Source organism: Lagenorhynchus albirostris, chromosome 6 (assembly GCF_949774975.1).
Source record: "Lagenorhynchus albirostris chromosome 6, mLagAlb1.1, whole genome shotgun sequence".
Taxonomy (NCBI): domain Eukaryota; kingdom Metazoa; phylum Chordata; class Mammalia; order Artiodactyla; family Delphinidae; genus Lagenorhynchus; species Lagenorhynchus albirostris.
In genome coordinates this window covers 58,959,731-58,972,352 of record NC_083100.1, presented here as the reverse complement: position 1 = coordinate 58,972,352, position 12,622 = coordinate 58,959,731, and the positions used below count along the sequence as shown (strand labels likewise).

The 12,622-nt window shown below is 41.8% G+C and overlaps 1 pseudogene; it reads right to left on the bottom strand.

Moving 5' to 3' along the window:
• Positions 1-5,462: 5,462 nt before the first annotated feature.
• Positions 5,463-6,144, bottom strand: LOC132521532 (DNA replication complex GINS protein PSF2-like; annotated as a pseudogene).
• Between the last annotated feature and the right edge of the window lie 6,478 nt (positions 6,145-12,622).

Genomic DNA, 12,622 nt, shown 5'->3' with positions numbered 1-12,622 from the left:
TGAGACATACTCTGTCTTCTAATCTAGAAACGTATTTAAACTTATAAAGGAGAAAAAGGATAGCTTTTGAGATTTTTTCTCTTTGCCTTTCTTTGCCTGATCTGAAGTAGAAGGAGTCTCATCCTGACCATGTCTCTGGATGCTTCTTCCAAGTGCTGCTCTTTTACTTAATCTGTTGGAACTAAATCTATGACCAGAGGTAGAGATGGGGGGGGGGGAAAGAAGAAGGAAGTAAATACGAGAAAATGCTTCCACCGAGTTCCTTTGATGTGAAAAGTGATGTTGAAAACTAGGCTAGTATCGTAAACAAATACTTTTTATTTAAGGAAGCGTTTAAGAGTCTTTTCCCCCCTCTTAGAGCGTACCTTATTAGCGAAAATGATAATACAACTATTCTAAAGATTACTAAGTTGATTTTGAACAATTCATGAACATTCTTTAAACAAAAAAAGCTGGATGTCCGTTAAGTTGGTTTTTTTTTTTCTGTACCTTACTTTTTTTTAACATCTTTATTGGAGTATAATTGCTTTACAATGTTGTGTTAGTTTCTGCTGTATAACAAAGTGAATCAGCTATGCATATACATATATCCCCATATCCCCTCCCTCTTGCGTCTCCCTCCCACCCTCCCTATCCCAACCCTCCAGGTGGTCACAAAGCACTGAGCTGACCTCCCTGTGCTATGCAGCAGCTTCTCACTAGCTATCTATTTTACATTTGGTAGTGTTTATATGTCAATGTTACTCTCTCACTTCGTCCCAGTTTACTCTTCCCCCTCCCCGTGTCCTCAAGTCCATTCTCTACGTCTGTGTCTTTATTCCTGTCCTGCCCCTAGGTTCATCAGAATCAAATTTTTTTTTTTTTGTGGTACGCGGGCCTCTCACTGTTGTGCCCTCTCCCGTTGCGGAGCACAGGCTCTGGACGCGCAGGCTCAGCGGCCATGGCTCACGGGCCCAGCCGCTCCGCGGCATGTGAGATCTTCCCGGACCGGGGAACGAACCCGTGTCCCCTGCATCGGCAGGCGGACTCTCAACCACTGCGCCACCAGGGAAGCCCAATTATTATTATTATTATTTTTTTTTAGATTCCATATATATGTGTTAACGTACGGTATTTGTTTTTCTCCTTTTTTTTTTTACATCTTTATTGTAGTATAATTGCTTTACAATGGTGTGTTAGTTTCTGCTTTATAACAAAGTGAATCAGCTATACATATACATATATCCCCATATCTCTTCCTTCTTGTGTCTCCCTCCCTCCCCCCTCCCTATCCCACCCCTCTAGGTGGTCACAAAGCACTGAGCTGACCTCCCTGTGCTATGCGGCTGCTTCCCAGTAGCTATCTATTTTACGTTTGGTAGTGTGTATATGTCCATGCCACTCTCCCACTTTGTCCCAGCTTACCCTTCCACCTCCCTGTGTCCTCAAGTCCATTCTCTAGTAGGTCTGCGTCTTTACTCCCGTCCTGACCCTAGGTTCTTCATGACCTTTTTTTTTTTTAAGATTCCATATATATGTGTTAGTATACGGTATTTGTTTTTCTCTTTCTGACTTACTTCACTCTGTATGACACACTCTAGGTCCATCCACCTCACTACAAATAACTCAGTTTTGTTTCTTTTTATGGCTGAGTAATATTCCATTGTATATATGTGCCACATCTTCTTTATCCATTCATCTGTCGATGGACATTTAGGTTGCTTTCATGTCCTGGCTTTTGTAAATAGTGCTGCCATGAATATTGTGGTACATGACTCTTTTTGAATTATGGTTTTTTCAGGGTATATGCCTAGGAGTGGGATTGCTGGGTCATATGGTAGCTCTATTTTTAATTTTCTAAGGAACCTCCATACTGTTCTCCATAGTGGCTGTATCAATCCACATTCCCACCAACAGTGCAAGAGTGTTCCCTTTTCTCCACACCCTCTCCAGCATTTATTGTTTGTAGATTTTTTGATGCTGGCCATTCTGACTGGTGTGAGGTGATACCTCACTGTAGTTTTGATTTGCATTTCTCTAATGATTAGTGATGTTGAGCATCCTTTCATGTGTTTGTTGGCAATCTGTATAACTTCTTCGGAGAAATTTCTCCTATAAGTTTTTACAGGATGTAATTTACTTAAGATTTACTTTCATGTGCTTCTTCTTTCAGCATTTCTACATGCCCTCCTCCAGACAAGAAAGAGTTAACACCCCACACCTCTTCTGAAATTCCAGAGGCAACTTAACTTACTTTGGAAAGAGAGGATAGTTCTTAAGATTCCCAACATCCAACTGGCTCTGAAGCCATATTTTTCTTCACGATTAGTACTCATTTTTTCCTTTTATCCAACAAACAAGACAAAGAGACAATTTGGAAATGGTCTCTGCCCTCCAGGGGCTTAGAGTCTAACCAGACAAGCCCAACTTGAGATTAGAGGGTACATAAAAGGGGGTTACCAAGTGGGCTGCTTGAGGGTGGTGAAACTTGGGCTGAATCTTTCAGTGTTTGCTTAGTAGACCAAGTAAAGCAAATGCATGCACGAGAGAGGGCACAGCCTGAGAAATCTCACAGAAACTGTAACATCCTGACACTATTTGGGAACAGCAACTTGTTCCCAGGACTGGGGCATAGAGCAAGGCAGAGCTGGTGAGAGAGGCAGGTGGGGTCGCATGATGCAGGGATTCAACTTTATCCTATAAACTACAGGGAGTCATGCAAGAGTGTAAAGCAGGGGAGACAAAATAAGTTTTCCATGCAGTACAATTCATGTAGTACTATGTGGAGAACAGATTTGAGGACACCACATTGTAGAGAGAGGGAGAGCACAGGGAGGGCATGAGGATCCAGGGGCTAGAGAGGGGATGGATACAAGAAATATCAAGGAGCTGAAACAGATGGAATGAGTTCTCTGATTTGATATGTATGTGGAGGGAGGTCTGAGGTTTCCAGCTTTGCTGACTGGGAAGATGATGGCATCTCTCACCAAGGTAAGGAACCCAGGAGGAACACCCAGTGTTACAGGGGCAGGAGGGAGGGAAAGGATATAAGAAATTAATTTGTGTATTTCTGAGTGTAAAGGGCCTGTGAGACATCCAGGTGGAAGTGACAAGAGAGGAATTGGATATGTGGAACTGAAGCTTAAGAGAGGTCTGGGCTGGAAAAAGTGATTCTAGAATTTTTGTATAGTTAGGTGGCTGGGTGAGGATTCTATCCTACTGACAGAATATTCTGACTATAATGCTATAAAGTTAGAAGTAAATAACAAAGAATAATTTCCATATATTTAGACATTTAAATTTTTTTTCAAATATTTCAAAATAATTCATGGGTCAAAGATGGATAACATAGCAGAAATTAGAACTGAAAGATAATGAAAACACTATGTATCAATAATTATATATCAAAATACAACTATGTATCAAAAATAATGCTAAAGTAATATTTGGAGATAAATTTTATAGTATTAAATGAATATATTAGACAAGAAGAAACATTTAAAGTTACTGAGCTAAGAATCCAAATCAATAAATTAGGAGACAAAAACAAAAACAAGATAAAACAAAAGCTTTAGCTCGGAAAATAGAAGAAAATAAATGTAAGAGCAAAATTAATGAAATAAATAACAAAACAAATAACAAAAATAATCAAAGAAATAAAAAGTCAGATTATTAAAAAGACTAATAAAATAAACAAATTTCTTGTATGATGGATAAGAAAAGAATCCTGGCACAAATAAGGTATTAGGAATGGACAAATACCAGGAATGTCCAAAAGAACACCTATATACAGTGATTTGCAAATAAGAATATCATATAAATAACATTGAAAATTAAACAAAATAGATAATTTCCCCCCCAAAAAACTTTATGAAATAGGCTAAAAAAAAAAAAATCTATAGACCTAGAACAATGACGTAATTTGACTAGTTTAAGCACACACATAGACACATACACAAATATCATTCCTATATATCACCAACAGTCAATTAGACAAAGTAATTTTTTTCTAGACAAAGTAATTTTTTAAAATACATATTGCAAAAGCAACAAAGCATTTAAGATATCTAGGAATAAATCTAATAAAAGATATACAAGGGAGAGTTATAAAACTCTAATAAATGATATAAAGAAAAACTATACAACATATACCGTGTTCACCAAAAAAAAAAAAAAAAAGAAGAAGACTCTGTAGGTAAAGATGATGGTTCTCCCCAATTTATTCTAGAAATTCAATGTATTTCTAATCAAAATCTAAAAGAGTATTTCACATAATTTGGTGATCTTGAAATTCAAGCCAAGAAAATTTAAACAATAAAGGTAGAGTCACCCTATAGGAAAGATTATTATAAAACTGTAATATTTAAATCAGTGCAAGTAAAAACAAATGAATAGAAATAAGGCCTAGAAACAGACCCACATAAAAAAGAAAATCCAAAGTGGGACGACAAGTCAGTGGGAACAGGATGGATTACTCAATAAATGGGTCTAAGACCACGGGCTATAAAATTAGATTCCTACCTCACCCTGTAGATGGGCTAAAGGCCCATAGATAAAAAATGAGACTAGAACTTTTAGATGCAAACACAGGATACGGTTATGGCATCAGGATAAGGAAAAATTTCTTAAATGAAAAGCCAAATAATGTATAAAGGGAGACACTGTTAGATCTGACTACGTTAAAATTAAAATTTTTTATGACTGAAAAATGCCATAAACAATGTGAAAAGATGAGCCACAGAACAGAAAGAGATGTTTGTTTCCCAAAGTATTAATGTCCTGGATATGTACAGAATGTCTACAAATTGCTAAGAAAAATATAAACAACCCAATTAAAAAAAAAGACACAGGAGATGAACAGGAAATGCACAAAAGAGAATATTCAAATGTCCAATACACGTAAGAAAATATGCTCAACCTCACCTGAACTAAGGGACATGAACATTTAAAACATCATCATAATAAAATACCATTTCAATCTATCAGATTGGCAAAAATTAATAAATCTTTTCTTTTTTTTTTGGGGGGGGGATTTATTCCATCTTTATTGTGCATCAGGGCGTACATGATAAACATAGGTCACCCTCACTAGCCACTCATCTGCTGTCCTTCTCTGGGTGAACAACCTCTGTAGGAAATTCTAAATTTAGCCCAAGAGATCAGGATCAAGAAGGGAAGGAAAAAAAAAAAGGCCAAAGCCACGTCACCATCCTGCTATATCTCTATCTTAAAAGCAACACCTGACGTCACCGAACACTCACCTGCACGTGACAGTCCCATGCAGGAGACGTGGGGCTCTGCTAGGGAAATCACTTGTTCTGCTAATGATTTTTTTTCCCCCATAAAAGGACACCTGGCTCCCTGATACAGATGTGGAATTACAGAATGTCTCGAGGACTAAGCCCAAGCCTGTTGCTTTCCAACAAGGTTATAATCCCATTCCTTGCTTCAGTGCACTGTTTTTCATACACTCAAAAGTTGTTCTAAAACTCCAGAAACGTGAGTACCTTTGTCACATCCTGAGCACTCAAACACCACCCAGTGAGCTTCCTGCCGGCAGACACAGGCCTTGACAAACCAGTCCCTCCCTGGAAGTCCTGAGACTGGACACTGTCAGAAGGTTGCAGGTTCATGCGGAGTTTCTACATGTGATCGAGCGCTTGTGTGAGGAAAGCCCCGCTGGTGTTGATCTCCGTCAAGGTCAGGTTATCCAGCTTGGCGCGTGCCTCCTGCTGTCTCATGAAGCTGCTGGCAGACACCCGGAGCTTGGCTATACGAGTGTCCCGCACGTCCTTGATCAGGCTCCAGATCTCATCTGCTTTCAGGATGTAATGTAGTCCGAAGCGTGATTTAACAGGAGTTTGATGAGCTCCATGTAGTAAGGGCTGGGCATACGGGTAGAAGTTTCTTCATTTCATTCATGATCCCTAATCTTCTCCAACTTTTCCACGTCCATCCACTGGGGCTGGTGGGGCAGGCGGTGAGCAGCCGACACTTCTGTCTCTGTTTCAGGTTGATCGCCAGCCACAGAGGCACCTGCACTGGTAAGCTGGGGTTGAAAGGCTCCAGGCCACCTTCGATGAGGTGGATCTTGTCCAGACTGAAGTTCAGGATTATGGTGACCAGATCCTATGCGGCCAGAAACTCCACCTCAGCCGCGACCATGGCCGCGCCCATGGCCAGCCCGAGACTCGCCAAAAATTAACAAATCTTATCATATCACGAATGTTGGCATAGATGTGCGGACAAAGAAATTCTTCATGCCGCTTTCTGTAGTATAAATTGGCATAAATACCTCGTAGAACAGTTTGGCAATACCCGGTAAACATGAAGCTGTGACTACCCTGTGAGCAGCACTCTGCTTTTCAGGAATCTCATAGAGAAAACACGAGCTCACGTGGATGTGAAGATGTCTATTATATAAGAACGAATGGAAACAAACTATCAATTGGGTAAATGGAAAGTAGTTTATTCAAACACTTGAACACAAAGAGCTGCTAAAATAAATGATTTACATCTACATATTTCAACATGGATAAATCTCAAGTATATAACTTTGAGTTAAAAAAAAAAGCAAGTTGTAGGAAATGTGTTCAATATGATGCCATTTATTTAAAACTTAAAAAACCCATAGGACAACACTCTATGTTGTCTTTTTGATATATACAGATGTAGAAAGTACACCACGTCGGGGAATAATGCTGGCTACAGCAGGTGCTGGCAGGAACCCACACATATTCCCTCCAAGCTCATTATTCCTGAACCCTCCAGCTTCTTAGTGCAAACACCTTCCACTCTACCTGAAGGCTGGAGGAGAATGCTCAGCTCCTCACGGGGCAGGCCTGAATGCCAAGGAGTCTACAACCAGCGACAAAGGGAGTTGATGGGTAAACACCCCAGCTTCCTTAGCCCTCAGGTGGAAGAACTCTGAGGCTTGTCTACACAGGTCCCCAAAGTCCCTTATGGGATTGAGCCCCAGTTGCCCACAAGGATAACCTGCTCATCAGCACACTGCATTAACTTCTTTTCCTTCCCAGCATCACTTCCCCACCCCACTATTCTCAAATAAACTACTTGCACTCAAATCCTTGCCTCTGGATCTGCTTCTAGAGGATTTCATACTAAGATGTTACCACCGTCAGGAGACGGGCTACCTCTGCAAAAGGAAGAAGGCGGAAGAGATTGGGGGTACATTTTCATTGTATTCACCATGATTTACTTATTTTAAAAACCTGAAGCAAATATTAGCAAAATGGTAGCAAAAATTAGCAAAAGGGTAGTGGATTCATAAGTCTTATTTTATTTTGTACATTTTCTGGGTTTTAAATGTTTCATATTTAAGAATTAAAAAATTATAATAAAGTAAATGCTTACTAAATCTGTGATAAGCAGTTAGAACACTAGTTCTGTATTTAATTAGACCCTGCCAGGGCCATCTCTAAGGTGTTCGAGGTCTCAGGCAACTATTTTTCATTTTGATTTTAAATGTATATAAAATTCATGGTCCTTCCAAAATATACAAGCAGCTCATGGAGCTCAATATCAAAAAAACAAACAACCCAATCCAAAAATGGGCAGAAGACCTAAACAGACATTTCTCCAAAGAAGATATACAGATTGCCAACAAATACATGAAAGGATGCTCAACATCACTAATCATTAGAGAAATGCAAATCAAAACTACAATGAGGTAGTACCACACACTGGTCAGAATGGCCATCATCAAAAATCTATAAACAATAAATGCTGGAGAGGGTGTGGAGAAAAGGCAACACTCTTGTACTCTTGGTGGGAATGTAAATTAATACAGCCACTATGGAGAACAGTATGGAAGTTCCTTAAAAAACTGAAAATAAAACTACCATATGACACAGCAATCCTACTCCTGGGCATATACCCTGAAAAAACCATCATTCAAAAAGAGACATGGGCTTCCCTGGTGGCGCAGTGGTTAAGAATACGCCTGCCAATGCAGGGGACACAGGCTCGAGCCCTGGTCCAGGAAGATCCCACATGCCATGGAGCAACTAAGCCCATGTGCCACAACTACTGAGCCTGCACTCTAGAGTCCACAAGCCACAACTACTGAGCCATGTGCCACAATTACTGAAGCCCGCTTGCCTAGAGCCCGTGCTCTGCAACAAGAGAAGCCACTGCAATGAGAAGCCCACGCACTGCAACGAAGAGTAGCCCCTGCTCGCCACAACTAGAGAAAGCCCGCGTGCAGCAACGAAGACCCGATGCAGCCAAAAATAAATAAATAAATAGATTAAAAAACAAACAAAAAAAAGAGACATGTACCACAATGTTCATTGCAGCACTATTTACAATAGCCAGGACAGGGAAGCAACCTAAGTGTCCATCGACAGATGAATGGATAAAGAAGATGTGGCACATATATACAATAGAATATTACTCAGCCATAAAAAGAAACGAAATTGAGTTATTTGTAGTGAGGTGGATGGACCTAGAGTCTGTCATACAGAGTGAAGTAAGTCAGAAAGAGAAAAACAAATACCATATGCTAACACATATATATGGAATCTAAAAAAAAAAAATGATTCTGAAGAACCTAGGGGCAGGACAGGAATAAAGATGCAGACATCGAGGATGGACTTGAGGATGAGGGGAGAGGGAAGGGTAGGCCGGGATGAAGTGAGAGAGTGGCATGGACATATATACACTACCAAATGTAAAACAGATAGCTAGTGGGAAGCAGCTGCATAGCACAGGGAGATCAGCTCAGCGCTTTGTGTCCACCTAGAGGGGTGGGATAGGGAGGGTGGGAGGGAGATGCAAGAGGGAGGGGATAAGGGGATATACGTATACGTATAGCTGATTCACTTTGTTATACAGCAGCAACTAATACAACAATGTAAAGCAATTATACTCCAATAAAGATGTTAAAAAAAAAAATTCGGGCTTCCCTGGTGGCGCAGTGGTTGAGAGTCCACCTGCCGATGCAGGGGACATGGGTTCGTGCCCTGGTCCGGGAAGATCCCACGTGCCCGTGAGCCATGGTCGCTGAGCCTGTGCGTCCGGAGCCTGTGCTCCGCAACGGGAGAGGGCACAACAATGAGAGGCCCACGTACCGCAAAAAAAAAAAAAGAAAAAAAAAATTCATGGGCCCATGTGAAGCAAAGTGATTTATCAATGACAATTTAGAATAATAGGTAGAGAGGAGCTATTTTTGTATTTGTTATTGTCCATCAGGGCATGGGAAGATTTGATTCATCATAGTGTCAGGCACCATCTATTCCTATCAGATACAGACACCATCTCTTTGTGTTCTTTACTGTTAATTGCACTGCACCTAGATAATTTTGTGTCTCCCATGCATGAAGAAAGGTAGCAATGATGGTATTATAATGCATGGCTCTTCAGACCTGCTTGTGGTTTGCAGTTCCCTAATACCATTTATTTAAGTCTGGTTACAGCATCACTCAGGAACCCATTAGTTCAAGGAATGTCCATCCCCTGTCCAGCATGGCTCAAGATGGATCAGGGAAAGCATGGCATTGCCACTCCTATCCAAGGCAAGAGATATAGGTTGGAAGGGCCCCTGGTATAGGCTCAAAAACCCTTGGAGAAAAAGTGAATCTCCTTGAGGACTGCCTGACACGTGGCACAGAGCCCGTGGAAGATACGGGGTGTCCCCCTTGGGGTCCAGCAGTGGGGTCACATGGACTAAAGGATGCCTGCCACCACCCCCGCCGCCTTCAGGTGCATGGGCCAGAGGTAGTACCATGGCTGGAGCCAAGTCACACAGCTCAAGTCCAGAGGGTCAGCAGTGGACCACCTACAGTAATCCAGCACCCAGAACTCATCCTCTTTCACTGACCCAAACAAGCCCCAATTCAGCACCATTCTGGCAGCCAGTCTCACAGGATCCAATGACAGAAATGCTGCACTAACATCAGGAGAAAACTGCTACCAGGACACCCTCGTGGAGCCAGAGCTGAGCCACAGGACCCACAGACACGAGGTCCAGAGCTCCTCGAGGCAACAGCAAGGGTAGAGGGTCAGAGAGAAACAGAAGGCCCCCAGGGTCCTGGTCCTGGCTCACGGCAGCACTGCCAGCCCACTGGCCTCAGACACCACAGGGGGACTGTAAAATTGTTGAGGAAGTCACCTAAAACCCAAGGCCCCCTAAGTGTGGGGTGCAGGGCAGAGTGCCATTTGTCCCTGTCTAAGGGTAGAACAGTAACTCACCTCACAGATCTCTATCTGTTTCATATGTATCCATTTGGTATTCACCCTTGATCGGGAATTCTTTAAAGAGAAGGATTACATCACAAACGTCTTCTGTGTCGGTCACAGACCCCAGCCCCATGCTAGATTCATACCTGATGCCCAGTGGGTAACTGCAGACCCAGGGACTGGCTGAGTTGTTTCCCTGGAAGCAGAGTCAGAGAAATGCTGGCTTAGGGGGGGTGACATTTGCGGAAACACCACACAAGAAGCTGATGTTGAATCATTAAATTTCCCCTTTGCGTGAACCTTCTGGTCTGGTGTGCAATCATCAAACAGCCTCTTGTATGACAACTAGGACTCCTGCTGTTCCATCCATATGCTTCTACACTAACATTCTAAAATATCCTTTTAGCAATGCCAAAGAATATGGATGTTATCTTGTAGCCTAGAATCTTTTTAATACTCTGAAAAATCGTTTTCTGTATCTCTGTCCTAATAATATATCTCATCATCTTTTTGCGACGAGTGTATGTTTCTGTGTGTGTGTGTGTGTGTGTGTGTGTGTATCTGTGTGTATTTCTTCCACTGGCTTTCACGGGAAAACACTGAAACAATTAATTGCTCTACCCAGGCTTCTACTTCTCTTTCTCTCTCCTGCTCTCAATCTTCTGGCCAATTTAGCCTTTCCCTCCTGTTTTGCCATTTCACAGTGAAACGGCAGTGTTTCCACTTTTGAGTGTCATTTCATTACATTTCTAAAGCAACAATCCTGCATCCCCAAATTAACTCTTGTCTGGCGGGAAGTGTAAATGGCTTATGAACGCATAATGCACTTCATCAAAAAAAAAAAAAATCCTCCCTGTAATGTATATTTCCTCCTTGTTGTGCTTTGGGGCATCAATTAATGTCAAAAGCCTGACAATCCCCTGAACACATCGCTTTGACTACTGATACGGGTGTGACATTTCCTGCCATGTGGGCAATGTTTTCTACACGTGGCTCACGCCTCTTGCCCTCGATTTCCATGACACTCTGGTACTTGTTCCCTATTCCCTTCTCCTTCTGGGGACAAAGAGTGTAACAGAAGTAGGTTCTTCATAGACTATAAACCCCACGGTATTTCTTTCTCTTTTTCTTTCTTTCTTTCTCTCTCTCTCCTTTTCCATAAGAAACTTACTCAAACTTGAAAAATCGTAAAACAGTACCATATCAACCCGTTCTCCTACATTCTCCTAGTTATTCAGTGGTTAGGTTCTAAAGAAAGTCTTCACCCACTAAGCTTCCAAAAATGACAAGTTCAGAATAAGAGGCCAAGATTTTCTTAGTTTTTGAAAAAAAATAGACTATATGTAACAAAAAGGACTTCCATTTTCAAAGGATATACATGGAATACTCTCCAAGAACAGAAACTGAGACTAAGCGGACCCACCCTGAGTCAGTTAGACAGGGTAGGGTTGACCCCTAGGAAAATAAGCCTGATTCACTTTCCTGTATGCATAGACAGAAATTGTGCCGGGGTGGAAACAGAGAGAGGAGTTCAGAGATGAGTTATAGGGAAATCTTATAATCTGGGTTCGCAGGGGACCACAGGCAGCATTTCTTGTTCTAAAGGCCCTACTGGCTGCTGGCATTCTGGAAAACCCTTAGAGAGAGCCCCCTGTGTGCAGGCACTCGAGTACTCTGCCCTCATGCCCGCATCCTCTCTTATTCTTCCTAGTTGGAATGTCAGTGGTAACTTCAGTCACAAAAGCATAACTGATGCCCAGTGGGAAAATCTAACATACACTTTTAGAACATAGAATTGTTTACTCACTGCGCAGCCCTACACATCTTGAGATGGATAGAAAACACAAACCAGTCAGAAAGAAACCAAAGGGACACGCCACTACAAATAAATGGGGAGAGTTTTCTTGCATCCCCACAGAGTTTGTGTGAGAAAAATAAAATTGCCTGTTTATAGAAATTTGACCTTAAAACTTCAAAACAAAGAAAGATGCAATTTGAAAGAAATGCCTTTTTCTTAGATTAAAAAAATAATAATTATTAGCTTTTCTTTTTAAAAAAATTTATTTATTTATTTATTTTATTATTTTTGTTTATTTATTTATTAGTTTTGGCTGTGTCGGGTCTTGGTTGCTGTGCGCAGGCTTTCTCTAGTTGCCGCGAGCAGGGGCTACTCTTTGTTGCAGTGCGCAGGCCTCTCTCTGCGGTGGTCTCCCCCGTTGCAGAGCACGGGCTCTAGAGTGCGCAGGCTTCAGTAGCTGTGGCGCGTGGGCTCAGTAGTTGTGGCTCGCGGGTTCTAGAGCACAGGCTCAGCAGTTGTGGCGCACGGGCCTAGCTCCACGGCATGTGGGATCTTCCCGGACCGGGGCTCGAACTCGTGTCCCCTGCATTGGCAGGCGGATTCTTAACCACTGTGCCACCAGGGAAGCCCTTTTTCGTAGATTTT